The sequence below is a fragment of the Rattus norvegicus genome, chromosome 5 (genome assembly GCF_036323735.1).
Source record: "Rattus norvegicus strain BN/NHsdMcwi chromosome 5, GRCr8, whole genome shotgun sequence".
NCBI classification, from domain to species: domain Eukaryota; kingdom Metazoa; phylum Chordata; class Mammalia; order Rodentia; family Muridae; genus Rattus; species Rattus norvegicus.
Window position 1 is genome coordinate 158016142 of NC_086023.1, and position 26933 is coordinate 158043074.

General features: G+C 51.7%; 1 long non-coding RNA gene across 2 annotated transcripts; it reads right to left on the reverse strand.

Annotated features, from left to right (window-relative positions):
• Nucleotides 1-3505: 3505 nt before the first annotated feature.
• LOC120103019 (uncharacterized) lies at nucleotides 3506-26829 on the reverse strand. Of its 2 annotated transcripts, none has more exons than XR_005505066.2 (4): nucleotides 26691-26829; nucleotides 22381-22475; nucleotides 16662-16771; nucleotides 3506-3681 (listed from the first exon to the last, which is right to left on the reverse strand). It is a non-coding gene; the product is annotated as an uncharacterized LOC120103019 (long non-coding RNA). The 2 variants fall into 2 exon arrangements; XR_005505065.2 differs by lacking the exon at nucleotides 3506-3681 and adding an exon at nucleotides 6897-7274.
• Between the last annotated feature and the right edge of the window lie 104 nt (nucleotides 26830-26933).

Sequence of the window (26933 nt, forward strand, 5' to 3'; positions counted from 1 at the left end):
CAGCAAGCCGCCTGCTGGGCTCCTCCTGCACCAACTCAGCTTTTGAAAGCCCCGGAGGGGTTTTGGGGGGTTCAGCTCTGGCAGGAAGGGGTGTCAGGGGAATGCAATGCAATGCAGAGACACAGCAAGGCTGCACCCCATGCTGGGTTTCCTGCCAGCAAACAGGGTTGGAATTGCTGGGGTTCATCTGGAGGGTGGAGACAGCTGCCGTGAAACCATCCGTCGCGTGAGGCACCTTGGACTCGGCCAACATCGTCACAGAGGAAGCTTGCAGTCAAGGTCAGCGGGATCCTTGAGAGGGTCCAGGAGCCAAGTGTACACGCATCTCTGACACTAAGGGCGGCAACGCCCCTTTGTCATTTCTGTTTCATGGTGGAGCTGAAGGGATCATGGGCCCCAGCTTTCTATGTGTGCAGCATTCACTCCCACAGCATTCATGTTTATTGCTTCTAAATCTTTCCTAGAGTCACTAAAGCTCCCCATCTTGGTCCCAAGCAAGGCAGGGAAGGGAAAGCTAAAAATAGAAGTGGATTTACATGTGTGAACACCTGTTATGTTTTACTACATTTTTATTTAATCCTCACGAGGGCCCTAAGAGGTGGTTCAGAGAAAAGGTACAGGGATGCAGAAAAAAAAAATGGCAACTGTCCCTTACCTCCCTCAAAGCAAGCCCTAGAGTGTGACCCTTGCTCCTGGGGACTGAGGAGGAGCTGGAGGGGAACAGAGCCTTTCTCTGCTCCCTGCCCCTGACCCTAGGCTGTCTGAAATGCAGGCTTCAGGGATCATCTGAGAACATCTGTCTATGCGGCCATAAAGAGAGGAATGCCAGGCTTCTGAGACTGGGAGGCCAGGCCTGACCCTGCTGCTGTCTGTCTCGACTCTTCCGCCATGCAGGACTCACCCACAGTAAGTGAACAGGACAATTCCCCCATGGCTACGCCCAGAAGCTCGCCCCCACCCCCATGTGTTTCTGGTGCATCAAGTGGACTGTCTAAAGTAACCATTACTGGGGTTGGAGAAATGGCTCAGTGGTTAAGAGCACTGACTGCTCTTCCTGAGGTCCTGAGTTCAATTCCCAGCAACCACATGGTGGCTCACAACCATCTGTAATGTGATCTGATGCCCTCTTCTGGTGTGTCTGAGGACAGTTACAGTGTAGTCACATACATGAAATAAATAAATCTAAAAAAAAAAAATAAAGAACCATTATGGAAGCCCACTGTCCAGAGGTACAATGATGATGAAAGGGTCCAGGTACAGACCTGTACAGGATGTGGTTTCACCTCCAGATACTAGAAGGTTGGAGGTCAAGCCCACTCTTGGGCACATCTTCCACACAGCTTTGTAAGTGGAAAGGTTTCCATGCATCAGCTGAAACCAGACATGAGCTAGAAAATGAAACTCTGAGCCTCAGTTTCCCCATTTGTCAAGAAGCGTTAAAACACATCCTATAGGTCAGGTACAGTATAATCCCAGCATGCAGGAGGCTGAAGCAAGGGGATCGCCCTGCTTACAGAGTCTCTACAAACTCATCTGAGTGACTGAAAATGTGAACAGTGAAAAATACCCATAATGCCCTATATAATGAGGAGGGTCAAGACCAGTGCACAGGGCCAGACAGCCCCAGAGGGAGCGTGTGCGTACAGTAGGGGCCTGCATTCGCTTACTTTTCTGTTGCTGTTACAAACCACAGATGTCTGTCAGATGGGCCGGCAGACGTGACCTACAGATATAGTTTATTTTGGCTTAGGATGGCTGAAGGTTACAAGTCCTTCATGGCTGCCCGCATACCATGAGAGCAAACCGCAAGCCCAGCGCAGGGACAGAGAGCTGAGTGCTCACATCGCAACCACAAGCAGGAAGCAGAGAGCCAACAGGAAGCCAGGTGAGTCCATGGCCTCTCAAAGCCAACCCTAGTGATGGACCTCCACCAACAGTCACCAACCGAGAACCAAGTGCTCAAGCACCCAAGACTACGGGGGACATTTCTCACTTAAGCCACCACAGGCCTGAGAAGGGCTCAGCTCACCCCTGTCTTGAGCTGCCAAACACTGGCTGTCCTTACCGGCTGAGCTGCCTGGGCTCCACACCATCTGATGAGATTTTCATCCTCACTTTCAACTTAAGTAGATTAAGACTCGCCATAAAAACATGCCTCTGGACGTGTCTGCGGGGATGTCTCCAGAAAGGTTTAACGGAGGAGGGAAAGTGGATATCAGCAGTGCCATGCTCCGGGATGGGATGTAGTCCGGGACTAAATTAAAGAGAGGAAGCGAGCTGAGCAGAAGTGTCCGTCTTCAGCTTCCTGACTGCAGACGTGATGTGACCAGCCGTCTCACTCCTGCCTCCATGCCTTCCCGCCACAAGGGACTGAGCACCTTCAACCACGAGCCAAAACAAGCCTTCCTCCTTTAAGCTGTCACGGCACTGAAAATAACAAATACAAGAAGGTATACGGCACCAAGTGGGGCTGGCTATGACAGGCCCTGACTCCGGTGACACCAAGGCAGCAATGAGGTGACGTGAGGGGGCATGAACTCTGGGTCAAAGCAGCTAGGAGCCTCTGGCTTCTCAATGGCAGAGAAAGGAGAGGATGAGAGACACATTCCAGGGTGAAGGACTTGGGCCGGTGTGCACTTGCTCTTCCCGTGTTTCAAGCTCATGACAGTAATCAGAGATCCGTCCCCCGGGAGCTAGCAATAATGATTAATGGGGTTAAATATAGCCAGAGACTGCCGGGGCAAAATTAGGAACCATGCATAAAACATCACCTCCTCCTCAGGCAGACAGAGCCACTGGGCTGGTACCCAAGGAAGACGCCTACCCTTGGGCGGCCCCATCCACCCTCCTCGCCACACCGCCTGTCTGCACGTGGGTGAGTGCCAGGGATGCATCCCCTTCTGTTTGTGCCTACGCATGCCCCTGGATGCCAGAGCCATTATGGGGTTCCTGAGCCTACCCAGAAGGAAAGCACGGCTGGTGGGGTGGTAAGAGGAGGTGCTGCTCAGGGCTCACCCAGGCCTAATCCTTAAGCTCAGCTTTTGTATCCTCTGCTCTGTGGCTGAGGCCAGGTTGGTGCCCACCTCAGGACTTCTATTTCCTCTCCTATCCATATGGCTTGGTCTTCGAAGCTGGCAGGATGATAGACAAGGTATAGTAAAAGCCAGGCAGTCAGTGAACATTCAGAAAACCTCAGCTCCTCTCCCCACCCCCAACGCCAAAGAGCTGTGTGACCTGGGACAAACTGCCCACCTCTCTGAACCCAAATTTCCTGCCTAAAAACATAGATATTAACATCTACTAGAGGGGATAAAAACAAACAACATAGGAAAATTGCCTCATATCCTTTATCCCATGACGCTAGACAGGCAGCACCGACCAACGCCATGCTGGATGCCACAGTGGATTGCTGAAGCGGTGCAGAGACAGGACCTCTGGTCCCAGCTCTTACGATATCTACATTCTAGAGGGCACCATAGGAAAGATAAGCAGACAAAATAGCTATAGAGTGTAAGCTGTTTTTATTAAAAGAAAACAGGGGTCTGGTGATGAGAAGGGATTTTCCAAGGAAGGGGCAGAGTCAGAGCCCCTGAGGTTCAGCGTCCCCAGAAGCCACGCCTTTCTCTGGTTCTCCCCGGACATCTTGGTTCAACCCCACACTTGCTCATCTGGCTGCGGGTACTGGAGGGGAGGAGACCAGGGTGAGAGCAGCTCATCCCAAGAGCCACGTCCCCACGTGCATGTTGCGTATGTATCTGTTGGTAATCAGGAGTGAGCCGCCTCCCTCACAAGGTGCGCCTCATCAAGAGAACAGAAATATGCCTTGGGGGAGGGGCGGGACTGAAATAGACTCTTGGGTCTGATTCTGCACACACCCCTGGGAACAAAAACACCCCATCCTCAACACTCAGCCAAGAGAACCCAGGAGCCCCGGACGCCCCTACAAATCTCAGAGGGCCATGGTGTCCCACCTCAGAGCACAAACAGGGGTGGGGCATCATGTCTGGCCCATGCGGCAAGGTAGTATACCTCCCCACCTCCCCCATCCCACCTCTTCCTGTGGCCATGTTGGGACAGGTTACCAGCCACCATCCTGTAGGTCTCTCTGCCAGGACCTGCCCCAGCACACACACACCTGGCACACTTGGCCCTCGCTCCTGCAGCCTCAGCTCAAGCCTAAGGTTTGAAGGACATAAACCATCCCCCTGAGTTCAGTGTATAGACAGGACTACCCAGGACAGACGGGGGCCCTCCTGGAGGTTTGAAGACTCTGAGGGGTATGGGTCCCTCCGCCCGCTCTGTGAGGTTTGTGATCCACCCTGACCACCAGCTCCTAACTCCTAGTCCCACCCGAACCTTGCAATCCTGACCATCTGAGATGACCGGGCCAGCTGTAAGAACCCAAGAGAGCCAGGCTGATTGAGGAGCCCCCGGTGTACCCCAAACTGCAGTGTTTATCCCAGGGCCTTCCCTGAGTTCTAGAAAATGAAGAGTTAAGTCAGTCCTCAGCTAACACAGGGCTCTCCAACAATGGAAGAGATAGGGCCTTCGACCACACAATGGGCCAGAACTGTGTACAGCCAAGGGTGCATGAACAAGTTAGCAGGGAGCTCATTGCCTGGGCTACCTAACTTCTGGGCAGAAAGCAAGAAGGGGGTTAATGTCTGTGCTGGGGAGAGAGTGGGTAGGGAGGGCGAGAAGGGACAAATGACCCCATGGAGAAAGAAGCTCAGAACAGCAGAGACAGTAATGAGAGTGAACCACCAGCCTTCAGAGGACAAGCCATGCAGGGTGATGCTCAGGGAAATGCAAATTAAAGTAATGAGGGGGCCTCACTTTAGATCCTCTGCCCACCAATAGGATCACTTGCCAGCAGCTAGAGACTGGGAAGCAGATTCTCTAATTACTCAGGCAAAGGTGAGAGCCCTGTCCTCGGGGGAAATCAAGCTGACAGTAGGTATTAATTAAAATTAAAATACACAAACCCTTGACCCAACAACTCAACTCCTCTATTATCCCCAGAGAAATAAGTGACTGGTACCTAAGGATGCGTATGTGCAAGGAGGATATGCGTGTGCAAGAAGGATGTGTGTGCAATGACGGTATATGTGCAAGGAAGATATGTGTATACAAGAAAGATGTGTGTGCAAGTGGATGTGTACAAGGAGGATGTGTGTAAACAAGGAGAATATGTGTGAGCAAGGAGGATGTGTGTGTGCAAGGAGGATGTGTGTATACAAGGAGGATGTGTGTGTGCAAGGAGGATGCATCTGTGTGAGGAGGATATATGTATGCAAGAAGGATGTATATGTGCAAGGAAGATGTTTGTGCGAGGAGGATATGTGTGTGCAAGGGGTATGTGTGTGCAAGGAGGATGTGTGTGTGCAAGGAGGATTGTGTGAGGAGGATGTGTGTGTGCAAGGATGGTGTATGTGCAAGGAGGATATGTGTGTACAAGAAAGATGTGTGTGCAAGGGGGTTGTGTGCAAGGAGGATGTGTGTACACAAGGAGAACATGTGTGCGCAAAGAGGATGTGTGTATAAGGGGGTGTGTGCAAGGAGGATATGTGTGCACACGGTAGATGTGTGTGCAAAGAAGATAAGTGTGCACAAGGTAGATATGTGTGTGCAAAGAGGATATGTATGTGCAAGAAGAATGCATGTGTGCAAGGAGAATGTATGTGTGCAAGGAGGATACATGTGTGCAAGGAGAATGTATTGTACAAGGAGAACGTGTGCAAGGAGAATGTATGTGTGCAAGGAGGATACATGTGTGCTAGGAGGTTAATCTTTATCCTGTTTCTGTAGTTTAAAGCAGAGGTAGGGTGGGGGAGATAAAATGAATGTCAATTGGTACAGAAACCTTCAGTTTAATTTCAGTACAACCACACTCTGAAATACTATACGGTTGTGAAAAATGTATACTACGGTTGGCAAGACAGCTTAAGGGGTAAAAGTGCTCGCCATGGAAGCCTGATGGCTAGGAGCTCACTCCTGAGAACCTACATAATGGTGGAAGGGGAAAACCTACACCACAAAGTTGTCCTCTGAGCTCCGCACGTCCTGGGCTTGGGCATAGGCATGAATACATCACCCCAACACCTGCTCACACTCTGCCCTGTCTCTGTGTCTCTGTGTCTCTGTCTCTATCTGTCTCTCTCTCTCACACACACACACACATAATGAAGTAAATAGAAGGAGTACACCAGACTCGCTGTGTCGGTGTGCCATTTCACACTATGTAACCCACTGAGATAGACACAGGAATATTAAAATGGCCCCTTGTTTGTATTTGGCCCCAGTATCCACAGAGGATGGTTCCTGGCTCCTCCTCCAGGTGCTCAAATCTCAGGATGTCAAACCCCTTGCAGGAAAGTCTCCATCTCTACCCAGCATGGTCCTCACGTCCACTTCAGCCCATCCCTAGACCCTCCAAGTGGCTGGGAGAGCCGCAGGAGCCCCAGGATTCACATCTGCCAACCCTGAAGAGAGCGCTTTGAACACAGGACTCCTGCCTCCATGGTTTGACTTATTAGACTTCTCGCTGGGGCGCTCAGCTGACAGAGTGCTGGCCAAGCGTGCACCAAGCCCTTAGTTCAGTCCTACTGCACAATCAGGTGTGGTGGCACACACCAGGAATCCCAGCACTCAAAAGGCCGAGGCAGGAGGATTAAAAGGTCAAGTCATCCTCAGCTACACAGTGAGTTTGAGGCCAGAGTGGGTTACATGAGGGCCGACTCAAAACTAAATAAACTCACTATGATTGACATGTTTAAGAGGACACACACACACACACACACACACACACACACACACACATATACACACACCCTCATCTCTCACAACCCTCTCGAGCAGTCATAGAGAAACAAAGCACAATACTAGAGACATCCTAGTGCTCCCAACCTCGGTCTTTTATCCTGTGAAATGGGAGAGAACAGGTGTTTACCTAATGAAGGAGTTGGTATCTGTGCAGCCTTCCCACAACCTGAAAGGGGACATTCCCTAAGGCCAGAGGAGGGCACTGGGCATCCTCGATCGCTCTCTGCCTTGTTACTTTGAGGCAGGGTCTCTCACTGAAACTGGAGTTCATGTTTTATCCCCTAGGCTGGCACAGCCAGCAAGCCCCAGCAGTCCTCTGGTCTCCACTTTCCTCAGGCTCGGGGTTCAGGCGTTTGGGGAGACCACTCCCAGCTTCAATCGGGTGCTGAGATCTGAACTCTGTTCCTCAGGCTTTGCGTGTACTCTTGACTTCCTTGCCTTCTCTCCAGCACCTGGAAAAGTCAGACTTAGAGGAGCCTATGACCCCTGAGAAGCCTAACTCCCTGCCCCATGTCTTCTGTTCCTTCAGGTTCCTTCATGGGCAGCCCACTCTCCAGACCCCTCTTCTCTGCACCCTGAAACTGTCATCCCGGCCCTGGAGTCTCAGTGTGTCCCAAGTTGGGTAGGTCTCCCCACTCCCACCCCATTGACTAACGCTGTCCATCTCTAACAGTAACTCAGGGCTGACAGCACTGCCCAAGCCCTGAGCCTCCATTGTTCTCTCTTCCCTCCCACGCTCTATTAAGAAAACAAAGCAAAAATTAAATTACTCCTAACACACCCCCCAGTCTGCTTTCAAGAGGGTTGGATGGTTTGAAATTCTAATTTGTTTTTACAAGGTCTTAAAATAATCTCACCAGAACCCAAGAGACACCGCCTCCCCCACTCCAACCCTGCCCACATGCCACAGCGAAGAGACCAGGCTGCAGGGTAGCTGTCTAGAGGAAGGACCAGATTCCATCCTGGACCATGGCTTCACTGAAATGTCTGTGCATGCTGAGGCCGGTCAGTTGTCTGGACTCATGGGCTGGGGTACAATCCCCTTACCTACATGCATGCAACCACCACAGCTCTAGATGGGCCAATGAGGACCTTTCTGGATTGTTCCATCTCATATGAGCAGATGGGACCTTTCTGAACTAACACTTCATTAAAGGTCAGTTGCTATTTCACACACTGCAGCTTTCAGCCCCGTGCCCTTGATCAGGCTGGGCCCCTGATCAAAGCCACTCTGACCCCTGGAGCCATCTTGTAGAGTCCCAAGATCCTGCAGGCTGTGCTCAATATCTTATTACGAGAGCCGAGGATAGCTGTCCAGCCAATAGCAACCATCACCTCTTTTAAGGGTCACATGAAGGAAGCTCTGGCCACAAAGACCAACTCCCATGATATAAGTGGGGAGGCGGACACTAAACCCAGAAGATGGGGAAGGAACCAGATGGCAGAGAGTGATGTCGGCTTGCCTCTAAACAAGTTCAAGGGAGAGATCAGAAAGGCTGCACACAACAGAGCGCCATCACAAGGGCAGAACCAGGAGCCAATGGCTCGCTCCCTCAGCTGGGAGGAGGGACTAGAGAGGCAGAGACCAGCCAGGGATGGAGCCCAACCTGGAAGCTCCTGGTCCACCTCCCAGCCCAGCATGCCCTGCACAGGTCAGCAGGTCCTCAGCCCCTCTCAGTTCCTGAACTGTCCTCTCGCCACCTTGTACACCAGCCCCCATCCACAGCTCTCCAGACTCTGGATCCTTCTACCCCTGCCAGGCTCTGGCCAGTCAGATACAACACTTTGCCCATTTCCACAAACACAGCAGAAAGGACCCCTAGACCTCCCCCTCCCTCCCTCTGCTTGCACAGAGAAGGAAAATGGGCCTGGAGTGGGGAAGAACTTGCCCAAAGCTGCACAGGTAGCTTCCCTATCCTGCCCGGCCCTAGGTCCTTACCCAACTCGGGGTTCATAATAGAGACTCCTGAAAGTTGTCCTCTGACCTCCACATGTGCACTCACATACCAATATTAGTAAGTAAAATGTTTATGAAAGAGGATACTGCCCAAGGCCACATAGTTCACACAAGGTCAGAGAAGTCATTACAGCCTCACCTCTTCTTCTTGAGGCCAGTCTGCCCCTCCCCCACTTTCATAAAGTAACTGGGAAGGAACCCCAGAACTCGATCTGCCTACTTAAGAGTATACCCAAGAAGGAAGCGGAGTTATTAACCCCTGCCTGGAGCCGGTTGTTGCTGAAGCCTCATCTCTCCTCACACCCCGACTCTGAGCAGCCTCACCCCACGGCCATCACAAGGTCACCACACCTGTGGCCCTCTCATTTTGATTCAGAAGAAACCAGAGAAGTGGGCACCATGCCTAGGCTCACACAGCAAGGCAGGTTGAGGGGCAGGAAACACCTAGAGATGCAGTCCCGACTTCAGCACAGGGCTACCGGAGCGCCCTCCTGAACAAAGAGAGGTTCTGCCTCCCACGACCGCATAAACCAAGACTCTAATCCGTGTTATTAATGTAAATAATATTTCCGCAAAGCCAGCACGCACCCTGCCTTCCCCGGGGGCTGCAGGCTTAGGTCTGCAGTGCCCCACGCAGCAAGGACAATAACCAATTGACTCTTATTAAAACTCCAATAATGCTGGCACGATGGCAGCTTTGATAAGCGCACCCCTGTGAGCGGGGGTCAACCGTATTAGGAAAATGTAATTAGACTAATAAATTCCAGGCGATCCTATTTCCTTCTCTTTTTTCCTCTTTTGCTCCAAGGAGGGGAGCCACATGTAAGACCTCATTACCCAGGCAGTGGCCCTGTCGTGGGCTCTGTTGTAGAAGGAAATAGGTTCTTAGTCCATCGTTCTGTGGTCTTAGAAGACCACACACACGTCCTAGAGCACATGGGACTCGATGGCCAATGGCCAGATAGTGGAGACTCCAGCAAGCTGGGACATCAATGAATACCACTGTTCCCAGGCCCCCAAATGGGACCCTAAGATTCCCCCCAAGTCGGTTACCCACAGTTGTAAACTCCTCATAGGCTGCCACTGGGTGGGGATACAGGGTTCCCTGTGAATCGGGGAGGCAGGGTGACAACTCTGGACTGTGATATTTCAGCCCCTGCCTCCTGCCACTCTACCTGGCTAAGGGACAGAGGGCAGCACCCATGTTTGCCAGAAAACAGGTTACCCCCAACTCTGGGAACAGCAAACAGACTTCCCTGCCTGGTGTCCCCCTGCCTCACCTGACCCAAGGATTGAGCAGGCTGAGCTCCACCCTCAAATCCTCCTTTCCCAGATGACACTGGGTCAGGTAGCTCGAGTCCATAGATGGGAAGAACAAGGCTTCAGAGAGGCCAGTGACTTGGGTCAAGTCACAGAAGCACTGATAACAGGGTAAGGATCAAGGATCTGCTCTGTGTGTGTGTGTGTGTGTGTGTGTGTGTGTGTGTGTGTGTGTGTGTGTGTGTGTGTGTGTGTGTGTGTAGGGCAGGGTCTCTCATAGCCCAGGCTAGTCTCAAACTCCATATGTAAATGGAGGTGATGTCGAACTTCTGATCTTCCTGTCTCTGCCTCCCAAGTCCTGGGATTTACCACGGTCCACTATGCCTAGAATATCCAATGCTGGGGATTGAACCCATGACTTTATGCATGCTAGACAAGCACTCTACTGACTGAGCCACATCCTCAGACCCCAGCGCTGAGATCTGAATGGCAGTGAGGTATCCCCCAAACCGAAGCCGCTCCCTAAGCCAGGCCCAGCTCAGCATCAGCCTCAGCTGCAGTGTGGGATAACATGGCCGGCACACATCCCTGGACTTCAGGAGATGCCAGGCAGAGGTGAATTCCTCCAAGAATAAGAAAAAAGATCATGGAGAACAGGAAGCCAACCCTTCAGCCATGACTGGGCCATGTACTGCAGACCCAGGGAGGAGACCATGCCTTCCCCAGTCCCCAGTCAGAAAGCAGCCCTTGCACTGCCTCTCTCCAGTATGCTCATTCAATGCTCATAGCCTCAGTGACAGCCCGTTCAGCTAGAGTCTCCAGCTACCCCAGGCCTCTGCCAAGATTTCTGTCACTCAGTTTGAGAGGGAAGGAAACCCTTCAGACACCAGGCCATACCCAAGTCCCCTGCCCAGGTGCGTCTCCTGCATACAAGCCCCGGGTTTCTGGGTCGAGTATTTCACAGCCTTCATCCCATCCTCTGGATGAACAGAACACACTAGAAAGTAGAGGCCTGGAGTCACAGGAAAGGACTCTCACGCCTGGGTGAATCCACGCCCTGCCTGCACCCGCACAGCCCGAGAGCCAGCAGTCACTCGGCAGTTACAAATAGCTAGAAAAGGAACAGAAAAAGACAGATCTGGTGACATATGAAATGGAGACGAGATTCAGATCCCAGCATCTATAAATAAAGATTTATTGGCACACAGCCACGCCCACTCATTGACATATCGGCTAAGGTTGCTGCAAGTTATAGCAGCCAAGCTGAAGAGTTCCCAGGAAACAGCCCACAGGCATCTTGGGTGGGAGAGCTGGTCTTCACTGAACACTTTGTCGTCTTAGAAATCTGCTCATAACCTTCACGGGCCACGATGACCTCTAGATCCGACTCCAAGGCCACCAGACCTTGTTTAGGGCCTGTAAACCCAATGTGCTCTAGATACTAAAGAAATGCACCCACAGCGCCCCCCAGAGTGGACAAGTAAGAGAACGGCAACTTCAGAACCATCACTAAACCCTGCTCCGGTTTCAGTGGGACTTTGGGGGACCATGATTAATGCTGGTTTAAAACTGAAGGACCCTGGGATGGCTAGCAAGTTATGAAAACATTATGGCCGTGCCTTCTCCTCGCTTCCCTCTCTGCATAGAAGACACAAGTGGATCATGCTCTGTTGCCATAGAAACAAGACTAGGCTATGTCTGCAGCAGGAAGGATTAAAGGTAGACTTTGGAAGATAAAAGTAATCCGGCAGGAGAGACCGAGGCACGCAGATTCCTAATCCTTGATTAAGGCTCGGCTAAGAGCTTCCACCCCGCTCTTTATTAACATTGAGTGTGGGTGCATGGCATTAAAACACGGGCCTCATCGATAAATACCAATCAATGTACCCAGAAGGCAAATGTTTGATTACACTTATACGAATATCAAGTGTGGACCCATCTCACCTACAGACTCGCGTCCAGACATTGCGAACTAGAAGAACCTTAGGCCAGTTTGAGTCTGGGGACTTAAACTGTTAGTGGCCAGACACTTCTTCCAAATACTCTGTGAGGGTGGAAGGGTTAGTTCATTGGGAGGGGTGGGTATGGGGGTATGTGTGACAGGGGATGGGGGTGGGGTACAGGCATGTGCAGGTGTTGGTGTCTATAGGTGCACATGCACACGCGTGCTCAGGCATGTGGTATCAGGGGTCCTCTCTCTCCAATTTATATCCATTTCACATATATGGATGTTTTCCTGCGTGCATGTCAGTGCACCCCATTTGCTTATCTAAAAAGGAGACCAGCTACCCAGGAACTGGAGTTAAGGATGGTTGTGAGCCACCGTGTGGGTGCTGGGAATTGAACTTGGGTCCTCTGGGAGAGCAGCCAGTGCTCTAACCACTGAACCATGTCTCTAGCTTCCGCCTTACCTCTTTAGACAGTCTCCGACTGAGCCCTGAGCTCACCCACTGGACTAACTAGCCAGCTAGCCAGCCCCAGGGATCCTCTGTCTCCATAGGTTCCCGGGCTCAAACTCAGCAAGGAACTTTCTGTAAAAGCAGGTGCTGGCCCAAGCAGAGGCTGGCCCTGTCACTGTGCCCAGCCCACTAGGCCAGCATCCCCACATCCCATGCCTGACCCTTGTCACACCTGAGCCTTCCTAGGGTTCAGGCATGAGAACTCTGGACTTGCAACATCTGGAGACGTTCTGTCTTGGATGTGACATGTTTCCCCACAGAGGTTTTCAGACACCCAGGGCAGGACTCGGCATAGGGCTGTCTAGAAGGAAGGCCTAGAGGCTGGGTGAATATCAGTCAGACACAAACGTGTCCAAGGTGAAAATTAGATTTTTTTTCTGCTGACTCCTATTTTGTCAGTTTTGCTTCAGCTCTTTTCGGGGAGGGCAGGCCAGAAAGGGAAAAGGTATGCAGTGCCAGGGAGAGAGTATCCTCAGCACCTCCTCATACACCTGACGTGCCCACCAAATTACCTCCATCTTCCACGGTCTGCCTTTAATCCTCGCCGCTGCCAACTTAGCCTAACCTACGCATCACGCCTGCCTGGTACTGTGCAGAACTTCAGAGAAGCAAAGGCCATTGCCATCAGGCTGCCCTCGTCTCCTCAGCTGAGGACTCAGGACCCAGATGAAAGGAAAATGAAGACCAGACTTGGGGGTCCCATCTTTTCGCTACTACAGGTTGCTTTGCGGCCTGCCGCTCTGCCTGACTCTCTGCCTGACTCATCATCTGGATGGCAGAGGCAACGGAAGCATCTCCCTGGTGGAATGACTATAAAGATGAAATCAGCTATCGTGAAGCACTTAGTATGGCATCAGGCACATAGTGGGTGCTCACCAAAATAGCACATCACAGCACGCCCCCAATCTGGCTTTGCTCACCTTCAGGCTTCTCAAGGCAGACACGCCACTCTCTGAGAGCCTCCCAAGCACTCCATCCCATATTCTGCTCCTTCTTGATTCAAGGACCCCCAGCCTCCAGTGTGTTCCTGACCTCTCCAGACTCAGGACCTTTTCCTCACTTGGGGATCCAGCCACTTCAGTCTCTCAGAGGAACATAGCTCTGCTCCTCAGTGCTCCATCTGGTCACTTAGCACTCTGCAGGGCCAGAGGCTGCCCAGTCATCTTGGAGTCTCTCTGGGAACGTGGGCCTTACAAGCCCAGCCCCTTATCCCTGTTACCTTGGATGCTGAGACTGACCTGTCCAGTAGTGATTGTCACCTCCCTCCCTCATGCACAGGACTTCAGAACATGAGGCCCTGAGCCAGGGCTCCACCCCCACCACGAGGCCAATGCGCGATCAGGACTCCTCCCCTGGAACAGCATCGATTCTCTCAAGATCGAGCCTTTGGGGCTGGTGCTCCTGGCATGTCAAGCTAACCTCGGGGGATCCACTCAAGCCAGACTTTCGAGACTGACTCGACCAGAGTAATGGAGAATGTAGAAACTTTGGGACCCACAACCCGCACCTCCCATTCCCCATCCCACCCAGACACCCAATCTCCCTGACATCTGCCTACAATATGGCCAGGGGCGGGGCTGGAAAAAAGCCACTGCTCCCTGCAGAGATCCTGCAGCTGCTGAGGCCCCAGCCCCGAGTTGACAAGACGCAAGCTGAGCAGCCAACTGGGGGTGTCGCATCTCATTCAAAACAAATAACTGATGGGAACAATGAGGCGTAATTGAGCCGATTACGGCAGGTATTTCTGCAGATGCCAAAAATAAGAATAAAACAGGGAGAAAATCTGTGCGCCTCTCCATTCATCACCCCAGAAGTCACAGGTGACGAGAGGCAGAGACGATACCCCGCGGAGTGACACAATGTACGGAACAGAACAGGCCAAACCCTCTCCCCGGGAGCTCAGAAAACAGGGCGCAGCATCAGCAGTCCTGAAAGAGAAGAGGCTCAGCTGCCAGGAGGCCCTCTGACCTGCCCTAGTCTGCACGGGTGGGCGGAGTCACATCTTCTGCCCTACAAAAGCCCCAGCCGAGGACCCTGCTTTCTCCCCACCCACAGAGGCTGCCCCGCCCCCGCCCCTGTGGAGGTTAGATAGAATCCCCTCTCCTCACTCACATCCCTCCCCTTATCATTCTGATGACCACTGGACTCTGCCGCGTCCATACCTGGCACATTCCACCATAGGAGAAGTGATGGAGGCCACGAACCCAGAACCCTGCAATGCCCTTGTGGCTTGCCCATCCCATTTCTCTGTATTGAATGGTATCTGAGTGTTCTAGCCAACACCACCTCCTTCCATGCCCACATCCCTCACACTCTCTATCCACAGAGTGCTCTCCACACAGGCTGCAGGGCTGTCGAGGGTTTGTCCTCCCCAGCTAAATGGAAGTCCTGTGGGGGCAAGAACTGGGTCTGACTTGCCCAGAACTGAGTCCCAAGCTCCTAGAGATGCTAAGCCCATGACAGGGAGCCATCACCTAGGAGGTGGGCTCTGGGGGTGTCTGTGGGGAATTACCTAAGTTACATTAAATATGTGGGAAGACACATCTTCACTGTGGGTGGACCCATCCCCTAGGCAAGGGCTCTGTGGGCAGACCTATCCTCTAGGCAAGAGCTCTGGGCTGTACAAAATGGAGAAAGCAAGTTGAGCACTCCACTTGCATGCATTCACAGATCTATGCTTCTTTACTGTGGATGCCACGTGATCAACCACATTACGCCCCTGCTGCTGCGACTTCTCTGCCATGATGGACTACACCCCAAATCCGTGAAGCAAATGAACACTTTCTCTCTTAAGATGCTCTTGTTGGGGTTGGGGATTTAGCTCAGTGGTAGAGCGCTTGCCTAGGAAGCGCAAAGCCCTGGGTTCAGTCCCCAGCTCCGAAAAAAAAGAACCAAAAAAAAAAAAAAAAAAAAAAAAAAAAAGATGCTCTTGTTGGGGGTGTTTATCAAAGCCACGAGGCTGTAAAAACACTGGTTTTCTGAGCAGTTCCCATGAAACTGCTCTCGGCCTGGTCCCCAGAGCCAACCTGGATGCCCCACCAGCCCCATTATTCTGTTCCCTCTCTCTGCACTCTGGTGCCTATGACAGGGACACCAGCTAACAATGAAGTGTGTGAAATGGAATCAAGAGCTGGGTGTGTCTGTCCCTGTCCCTGTCGCTCACTCTGACCTTGAGGGAGCACCTCATCTCTGTTGATGATATCAGAGCCCAGCCTGAGCCCAGCCCCAGGCAACAGAGTTAGCAAAATGACCAGAAACAAGACACAGCTTTGGCAGCTGCAGGGTGAGCCACAGTCACAGCCAGGAGTCACTGTTGTGTACGACTCAGTCACAAAGCCACACAGCTGGGATCAGAGGTGGTGCCCCGGCCCCCCAAACCTCCCCAACTCCCACTGCCCAGCACCCCAGCTCCCTTTGGAGGTGGTGCCTGTGTATTGAAGTGTCAATTACAAAGGCCCAGACTGTCACAGCTCCTTGCATTTTGGTCACAGTATCATTCAAAGCCCAGGTCACGTGGAAGAAATTATAGTCATTACACAGCAGAAGGCGGACTGCGTGACTTGGCTGCTCTAGAGAGGGGTGTGTCCCTCCCCGGGAGTGAGAAGATCTTAGGGAACCTCAGCCTCGCCCAGACATGGCCAAATGGTACCAATACTGGAGTGGGGAAGTCGGGCACCGTGGAGTCAAACAACAGGAAGCCTAGTGGGCAGGAACATGGCCACCATGGTGTCTGAGGGGCATTCCAACTCCCCCCACCTTCAATAGCCCACACTGGCTGCAGTGGCTGGCTCCAGCATCGGACAGCTCATGTGTGGAGGCCCAGAAACTGGGCCAGAAAAGCTTGCTTGGAGTCAAGAATCGGGGAACAGAACAAATCAAGCCACTCTCCCCAGGCTCCCACACCCCACTCAGTGCCCGGTGTACCTCTCAATGCTGCAACGTAAAGGGAGACCCCCATGCCTGGCACTCTTTGTAAAAATGTCCAAGGTACAGCTCAGGGGCTTTAGGCAGAGCTCAGCTTCCGCTCCCAAAGGGACATGAGGAATCCAACACCCCTGTGAGCTCCTCTTACACTGACCTGGCAGCTCAGTCACACCCATCCTGCGTGCCCACCGTGGAGCCCCAGCTGCTGTCCAGTGACCGCCGAGAACTGTGATACCTACCCCACACCCAGCCTCTGCTGGGGAGCTTGTAACAGAACACAGATGCCCATCCCTGCTCTGGGTGACAGCTCTCAGGCCAGTACAGAGGTTTGGAGGACAAGAAGCAAGTCCTGGTAAAAAAAAAAAAAAAAAAAAAAAAAACCACTGTGAACAGAATGACCTGCCAGAGCCTGACACACAGTAGGTGTTCAGCAGAGCATGGGCTTACACAGTAGGTGATCAACAGAGAACAAGCTGCCCGCTTAAGGCCTGCTGTGTCCCCTCCCCAAGGTCACCCATGCACCATCAGCTGCCACCAGCAAGCAAGACAGCATGGATGAATTTCTCTCAACCCTGCCACCTGCACTTCACGGGAGGCAGGAAAGTCCCGAGATGTGGGGGGCTTGCCCCTGCTGCCCATAGGGGTATTGTCATCCTTTCCCGGACTCAGAAAAGACAAGGTTGGGGAGGACTTGGACCTCAAAGATAAGACACTGAGGGACTATCTGGCCCAGAGCCTAATACATTGACCACCAACTCCTAGAACATCCTGCAAGGGCAAACCAAAGGGTTGCTCACACCCCACTAGACACTGTACCGCCCCACAAGGCCAACGCACCCATGACTAAAAGGTGCTTGCTTTTCAGACCAGCTCTGTCCTTTTACCTCACAGAGAAAGGCTGTCTGTTTCCTGTGATCGAGGAAGGGTCAGGGAAGTGACAGGGAGATGGCTCCGTGGGTACCAACCCCAGTGTTGTCACATCCAGACTGTGACGTCAGCCTGGTGACCCCTCAAATATGACCTCCTCCATTGTAAGGTGAGGGAGGTAGGAGCCCCTCAGCAGCTAAGGAAGTTTGGAAGAAATGAGCAACTCAAGGCCCGGAACACACTGTGTCCGGAGGGGTGTCAATCTGTCATGCAGAGACAACCAGCTACACGAAAAGCTGAGTACCTGAGTACTATTAGTACTACTACTAGATAGACTTAGAGCCCCAGTGTCAGGGCGCTGTCCTCCCCTTCCCTCACAGCATAGAGTCAGGCATGTCACAAATCACTGGCTATGACCCAGAATGGTCCTCAGCTTGGCAGTCCTGCTGCTCAGGGCCACTGTCACCAACACGGAAGTCCACACATGATGGCTTCTCCCAGGGAAACTTACCATCTGACATCTAGCCAGTCTCCACCTGGCACAGGGTGCTAGGTCAAGGACCACCGTGTGGGGCAAGGGTGTGGAGTGTGAGCAGAGAGGCCGTGTTCTCCCTGTAGGAGAACAGAGCAGAGGGAGGAAGGCACTGCAGGTCCTCAGCAGGACTCCACATGACTTCCTCAGTGTGCAGGCAGCCTGGGGAAACCTTTAAAGAGAGGTTCATAGGGCTGGAGAGATGGCTCAGTGGTTAAGAACACTGGCTGCTCTTCCAGAGGTCCTGAGTTCAATTCCCAGCAACCACAAGGTGATTCACAAACATCTGTAATGGGATCTGATGCCCTCTTCTGGTGTGTCTGAAGACAGTTATAGTATTCATATACATAAAATAAATAATTCTTTTTTTAAAGGCACATTCAGCTGTGAGAACCCAAGTTCAGTGTGGCTTGGTAACCCAGGAGGCCTACAACTCAGCTGTGTGGAAGTCTGAGGCAGGAAGGTTGTGTGTTCAAGGCTAGCCTGGGTGACAAGTGAGTCCAAGATCACTGTATGGTTCCTTTTCTTACAGTTGTAACAAAACACCTGCAGAAGCAACGTGAGTAAGGAAGATTTGTTCTGGGTCACAGTTTGAGGGTGCACAGTCCGTCATTGTAGGAACAGCTTGGTGACAGCAGTGTGAGGCAGTTGGTATGGTCACGTGGCACATGCACTCGGGAAGCAGAGAAACAAATACTGGTGCTCAGCTGGCTCTCTCCTTTTGACTCCCCAGAACCCCATGAAATGATGCCATCCAAACTTGTCTTTCTGCCTCCATTTACCTTCAGTTAGAAATTACTTCACACATGGCCAGAAGTATGTTCCCCTGGGTGATTGTAGGTCTTGTTGTGTTGTAGGTGTTGTTGTGTCTCTATTAACTGTCGCAGGCAGCCTGAGTAACTTAGCAGGGTTGTCTTAAAAGATGAAAACTACAACCAAGAAGGGAAGGGGTGGGCTCAGTGGTTGATCATCTACCTAGCACAGTAAGGCCTGGATTCTCCCCCAGATCTCCCACTGGACATTAGCATAGCACTGGTGAGCCCAAAAGATCAAACACACGGGCCTGCATCCCAAGCAGGGCTGGAGGATGGCAGACAGCAGATGGGAGTCCAGAGAGGAAGGACTGGACTGCACTAGATCTCAGGATGGGACCCTGGGGAAGAGTCCTAGGGGGATTGAACCTACAGGCCACTATACTCACAGTGCCCTACTTCCGTGGGTCCATGGGTTGGAAGTCAGACCAGCTCTGGTAACATTCCTGACCTCAGAGAACAGTGGTCAGATGCTTCAACAGGAAGCTCTCACAGTAATCATCTGGTCCAACAGGAAGCCCTCACAGTAATCATCTGGTCCAATAGGAAGCCCTCAAAGTAATCATTTACTCCAATAGGACCATGGTAGTCACTTGGTCCAATAGGAAGTTCTCCCAGTCAACGTGAAACCACCCCCACCTAACACAGACTCTCACATTTACTGACAGCCATCAAGTGCTTTGGATGGGGTTTCTCAGCCCAGCACTGTGAGCATCAGGGCCATCCTCAGCCCGGCACTCTGGGCATCGGAGCCAGTCTCTATGGGGGATGGGGCTTTAAGAGTCCTCAGCAGTTTCTCTGGCCTCAGCTCACCAGAGGGCAGCAGCATCCACCCCCACTACAGGATCCCTCCGCGTCCCCAATTCCCCTGGGGACAGAACGTCTGTCTGGGCTAAGAGATGATAGCAATGACTGTCTAACCTCCTAGGGCAACTATGTCCGTGGTGTGACATCTAAACACTCCAGACTCCTCAGACCCTAGGGTCAGCACAAGACCTATACTTGCATAGCCCCTAGGCTATCATGGGGAGCCTGCAGATAGGCTCACACCCAGGTCACCCACATCCTGCACCATCTTCCTTCTCAATGTCACAGTTAACACTGATTGTCAACTTGATAGGACATGGGTTTGTCCGTGAGGGCTTTTCTAGACTGAGGAAACTAGACGTGGGGGGCTCCATCCTGTGAACTGGAGGCCTAGACTACCGAATAAAACAGAGAAAGCGATCTGAGAAACAGCATCCCTCTCTCTCTCTCTCTCTCTCTCTCTCTCTCTCTCTCTCTCTCTCTCTCTCTCCTTCCTATCCGTGGATATAGCATGACCAGCCACTTCATGCTCCTGTGACCATGCCTCCCTTGTCACGATGGGCTGCACCGCAGACAATGAGAAACTTAACTAACACCCTCAGAAATTTCACCACCAGTGTGACTCGGGAAGCTCTCCCGAGGTCACCCCAATACTTCACTCATAGCAGCCTGGTTTGAACATTTGCTGTGTCTCCCCATAAACCAGGCTGTGAAGTGGCTGCCCGTGTCCACTTCTCTGGGTCAGCACCCAGTCCAGCACAAGCGGCCACATCCCTCCACACACCAGACAGTGACACTTTGCGCCACCTGGCTCTGAACCGGAAACCACTGGCCTAGTGAAGGCTCATGGGAACAGAAGCTGCCTTGACTCTGCTTGCCCCAGCAGCCTGGCCTTTTCGTGAATGTTCCAGAAGCCGGGCTCACTACCTTGACACCTCTCCTCAACAAGGCTCTCAACCCAGAAAAGCAGGCCTTGGTCCTCAACAGCCAGTAGAGTCTTGCTTGAGTTGGGACATACACACACACACACACACACACACACACACACAAACACACATACACACACAAACACACACATATACACACACAAATACACACACATACACACACAAACACACACACCTACACACACACAAACACACACAGACACATACACACACATACACACAAACACACACAAACACACACACATACACACACAAACACACACACAAACACACACACATATACACACACAAATACACACACATACACACACAAACACACACACATACACACACACATACACACAGACACATACACACATACACACAAACACACACACACAGACACATACACACAAACACACACACATATACACACACATACACACACATATACACACACAAACACACACATACAGACACATATACACACACAAACACACACATACAGACACACAAACACACACACATACACACACAAACACACAGAAACACACACACATACACACACACAAACACACACACATACACACACACAAATACACACACAAACACACACACACACACAAATACACACACAAACACACACACAGACACATACACACACATACACACAAACACACACACATACACACACATACACACATATACACACACAAACACACACACACATACACACACACACACACACACACACACACACACACACTCGATGTAAGCTCCTTTAACTATTACCGGAACCCTGCAAGCTAGCCTTATCCTCTGCACTGACAAGGAGGGAAACTGAGACCCTGGAGCTCCAAATAGCCTTAAAGCTGGATCCCTGAGACTAGATCCTTCCTCCATAACTACCTTCCACAGAGACTTGTGTCACTAAGGGACCACAGACCTGAAGGACACAGGGCCTCCCTCACAGCGTGAGGACAAAGGGGCCGTGTGAGGTTGGCTCATTTCATCTCCACCCGACTCCAGAAGTCTGCTGGGTACTCCAACAAGGGTATCTCCCATCAGTCCTGCCCCAGTTGCCACGTTTGCCTCAGCTACACACAGCATGGTCTGGGGGTTGGGTTGGGGAGGGGGCAGGGAGAGCAGGCTTTTCAAACCACATCCTTCCAAGATGCATCAGGAAGAAAGGGGCTTCAGAGGTGCCTCTCCAACCTCTCTGGGGTGCAACCTCTGTCCCCAGGTGTGATGGCAGCAGATCCAGTCAGCTGAGCGCAGGACAGAGACAGGGGCTCGGAGCAGAGCAAGGCCCTGGCCTCCTGCCTGACCCTCCCTCGTGGTCCTCTAGGGATGGATGCTTCGTACAGAAAGCTGTAGAGGTTCTGACAGTCATGGCACACACAAAGGCCACAAGGACAGCAGCCTGCAGCTAAGACTGTCACTTCGCCTCCATGCAGTGGCCTGGCTTAGTCCCCAGAAGAAGGGAGGGAAAACCAAGAACATAGACACATTCACTCACTAAGCCCCTGCAGTATGCAAAGTTCCAGATAGCTGCCCCCTCCCTCCTCAGCTACCTCCTGGGCCCAGGCACCAGCAGGGACCCTGTGACCTGATATAGAAGGCATTGCTACCCAGCTAAGCACCAGGGTTCTCAGCCTTCAGATCCATCCTTCTCCTCCGGTCGGTTTTATAGACAGTAATAATGCTCGTAAATTCCCCCACAGATGGGATTTTTATCAGCTAATCACGGCAATTTGGCTCGCTGCGGTACCACAGCTCTGGCCCTGGATTGGCTGGGGCCCAGCAGAGGTGACTATTAAAGGACCAGACAAGGAGCCTAGAGCCCACCACCACCCTAAGACTGCACTCCTCAAGGGGAAGCCGCACGAAGGTATGAGATGGTGCCCCCCTTGCATTCCCAGGGCCACTAGACTGAGAAGCTCCTCTTCTAAAGAACAGCACACGGTTATCTCTCCTCTCCCTCCCACAGCCGACAACGCACACAGAATCCTACCTGTCGGGAAAACACAGACCCTCCCGTTCCGACATCTCTCTTCTCTTCAGTGCCCTCCCCCATTTGAGGGACCTGATGCCCCGGAACGGGTGTACCTAAGAGGGACAGAAATGCAACACATCACAGAGTTGTCACTTGGGGCTGTGCAGGCCAGGGGGCCTCTGACAGTTCAGACTTGGAAGATCAACATAAACAACTATGGCTGCCAAACTAAGACATCGTCCTTCCAGAAGGGAGAGCCACACCACTGTTGTTGTAAAAATATAAAAAATAAAATTGCTGCCTTTTATCCCCTACTAGGTCTGGCACCTCAGTGCCCCAAGATATCTGCTAGGTATCTTTTTTTTTCTTTTTTAAAATTATTTATTATGTATACACGTACGCTTGCAGGCCAGAAGAGGGCACCAGATCTTATTACAGATGGTTGTGAGCCACCATGTGGTTGCTGGGAATTGAACTCAGGACCTCTGGAAGAGCAGACAGTATCTGCTAGGTATCTTAAGTCTCAGTCAGCAGAGTGTCTCACCCGCTCTGCTCCATCCCATATCACACTGCCAAGGGCCTCTCTCTTAGCCTGGCAGCCATCTCTCTACCTATTTAGTTCCCAAGGCAGGTTTCCATGCCAGAAACACACATTCCAACTCTGTGGCGACCCAGACCAGCCGCCGCACACTTTCTTACACTTAAATCACTACATGAAAGAACACACGACACAATAACCTTTGGCCCAATTGGTAAGATATAATTGCCCACCTAAACATACAAAGCCCAATACGCATCCATCCCTTAAAAAACATTCGTAACAAACTGTAAAGTACAGCGTGGAATCTTTTTTTTTTTAATGATTTTTTTTTTTTTTAGATTTATTATATATAAGTACACTGTCGCTGTCTTCAGACACACCAGAAGAGGGCATCAGATCCCATTACAGATGGTTGTGAGCCACCATGTGGTTGCTGTGGTTTGAACTCAGGACCTCTGGAAGAGCAGTCAGTGCTCTTAACCGCTGAGCCATCTCTCCAGCCCTTACAGCGTGGAATCTTAACGTCACCTGCCATATTGTCCTGCCACGGCTTCCCTCCCTGTCCCTCCTGTCTCTTCCTCCTTTCCGTTCCAGTCTCCTCCTCTTCCTTCAAACTTTTCTCCCGCCCATCCTTCCTTCTCGTCCAATGACAGGCCTCCTTCTACTTGTGCCTGCCTCACCTGTGACGTCATCCCACACGCCACCGCCTGGAAAGCTCTTTACCGAGGATACTGAGCTAACTGTAGAAAGGATGAGCCACCCACAGAAGGATTCCCGCTGAGGACATGGCAGGGTCGGTTTTGGTAGGTGGTTAGTGGTAGGTGCTGTTGCTTTGGGAATTTGGCTCTGGGTGTTTTGAGACAAGGTCAAATCCACTATGGAGCTGAGGGTGACCTTAAATTCTTGATACCTCCACAGAGCAAGCACTGAGGTTATCCACACAAGCCATGCTTGCAGATACAAGCACAGCCACTAAGCAGCATAACTAAAAGGAACTCTCAGAAAAATCACACACACACACACACACACACACACACACACACACACACACACACACACACCGCAATTGCAGGACCAGAGTAAACATGGAAACAACCCCCCAGGAGGTGACAAACAGACCTTAGAAAGACATTTTCCTGCAGGTGCCCAGGAAGAGTCCACCATAGCATACCCTTCCTCAAGACTCTCACTGGGGGAAGCTCAAGAAAGAATCTCTTCCACAAGTAAGTGCGGCCAACAGCCAGCGTGAAGACCCTATTGAAGACACACAGTCTGGGCGTGGAGAAAGACGTTTCTGGAACCACGTGGGGAAACACTACAAACTCCACCTACGAAACTTAACAGAATCTTCCCTGTCGGTTACCCTAGGCATCTCTCCAGGGGCAGTCCACAGCAGGGATAGGCTGAAGGGTGCTAAAAGCTATCACCCTCGCCGCCCTTCTGTGAGAGAACCCTGGGTGAGGGAGCTGAAGGAGGTCTGTAGGTTGCCCAATTACCTTGACTCTTGCAACCCACAGCGCTCTCTGCAGGCAGAGCTCCGGAGTTGCAATTATAGAGACTGCAAATTCCCTTCCTTTGACTCCCTGTCTACCCAGGAAGCCCAGTTTCTTAAAGGAAATTTCTCTTGGAATAGGGAAGCGGGAACTCCTAGAAATCACCACGAGCTGAATCCACCGTCCCTCAGTGCCGTGGAGTTTTCGTGTGTCACCTACACACTGCATCGAGCACTTGGAATAGGGCTTAGTGGTGAAGCTTTGGCCAGCCTTGTGCAAGACACTGGTTCCTTCCCCAGCACCGCAAAACAAACAGAAAATGGTTAATCCAAGGCCATTTTGCTTTCTTTGGGGGGGATTGGAGTGTGTGTGTGTGTGTGTGTGTGTGTGTGTGTGCGCTGTCTGCTTGTCTGTGAGCAGGCACCTCAGACCCTAGCACAACTGACTCCATGATGGAGAACCATGTAGGCCTTGGAACATGTAGGCAGAAACACGTGACAAAACAGGAGCACAGAGCTGACCTGTCAAAGTCCACCATAGTTCTGGAAAACTAACCTTGCTTTTGGCTTCCGTAGTTCTGCTTCTGGCTAACTGTTCTTGCCGAGGTGAGTCATGTTATTTGTGAAAGTGTGAGCATGTGTGCATGTGGATGCATATGTGGGTGTGGGTGTGAGCATGTGTGCATATGGATGTATGTGTCTGTGAGTGTGAATATGTGTGTACATGGATGCATGTGTCTGTGAGTGTGAACATGTGTGTACATGGATGCATGTGTCTATGTGAACATGTGTGTACATGGATGCATGCATGAGCATGTGTGCATGTAGAAGCATGTGTGTGAGTGGGTGTGAGCATGTGTGCATTTAAATACATGGATGTGTAAGTGTGAACATGTGTGCACATGGATGCATGCATGAGCATGTGTGCACGTGGATGTGTCTGTGAGTGTGAACATGTGTGTACATGGATGCATGTGTGTGGGTGGGTGTGAGCATGTTTGCACATGGACGCATATTATGCGTGTGCATGGCAAAAGGCAATGTTGGCTGTCTTCTCTGACTGCTTTCTACCTTATTTCTGAGACACATCTGACAAGGAACCTGGTGCTCACTGCATTAGCCTCTGCTTAGAGGGAGATTTACAGGGAACTCCTATGTCGTGATGCAGGCTTCATCATCCAAGCATCCCAGTGTCTTCAGAGTCCCCAGGTCAGGAAACCAGCTGACAGGCTGAAAGTCCACAGTGGTGACTGGAGTCAGATTTGGGACCAGCTCTAAGCTTCCCAGCAGAGGCTGTCCACGCTTCAAAACACAAAGAGCAGTTCTGGGGGTGTGCTTTGGTTGGTTGAAAGCTCTCGTCTTAAATTCAAGCCCCTGGACTGCACACAGTAGGTGTACCGATGCATGTCTGTAATCCCAGCCCTTGGGAGGCAGAGGCAGGAGGACTAAGAGTTCAAGGTCATCTCCTGTGGTCAGACCTTGTCTCGAAAATACAAAATGGAACCAAAAAAAAAAAAACCCACTGATTAAAAACAAACAAACAAGCAACAGCAACAAACCCATCCTTACTGAACACTCAGACTTTTGTTTCTGTCACTGATCCCTGGGCTGTGGAATGAATAGCCCCTGTGACAGTCACCCTGGACTGGGTTCGGCTATTGCAAGCCATCTCAAGCAGAGTCAGCCTTTGTGTGAGGATGTGGGTGGGTTCTATGCAAATGCCAGGCTGTTTTCCAGCAAAGGCTTGGATGTCTAGAGATTCTGAAACCCTCAAGGGTCCAGGAACCCCTCTTCTGGAGATTAGCGACCAACCCGGAACCTTGCAATTCTCCAAGGCTCAGCTACCAACTGCTCTCCAGGGACCCAGTGAGCTCAAAGCCCCGGAAGTCCTCTGTGTGCTTGTGTATTCCCACTGCCTCCTCCCCCACCTGCACACCTTGACCTTGGCAGGGAAGGGCTGCCTTTTGTCCACAGAGCTTTTCGGGTTAGGCAGGGCTCCTGCACTCACTATATGCCTATGCCCTTTCGGCAAGAGAACATGGCATAGGGGAACAGACAGCACGCTGTGTAGCCCAAAACATCCGTCTCCCTGACCCTTCACTTACGTGGATCCCATCATGACGCCAACAGCCTCATTGATTGGGGGCCATGGTCAAGTCCAAGATTCAGCTGACCAGCTGAGCAAGTGGCGAACCACTCCAGCTGGGCCACCCGACTGTCAGATCTCAACTCCCTAAGCCCGTTCCTGCCTGCACCCCTCTCCACAAGCTCCACCAGATAACATTCCCCATGTACCCTGGAATTCTGCCCACACGGAGGAACAGAGTCTCTTGCCCTTCTGCCTGTTTCCTCTTGAGTCCTCAGGTGTAATCAGCACCACACAACTGAGAAAAGTTGAGTCTAGAGAGGGCAAGGGAAAGCAAGGGATTGTGGGATGCCCTAGGCATAGTGTTTCACTGCGCATGCGCTACACCGCGCTCCGCTGCTGGGACAGTGGTGACATTCTTAACAGAGGAAGGGAGTCTAAGGCCAGGAGGA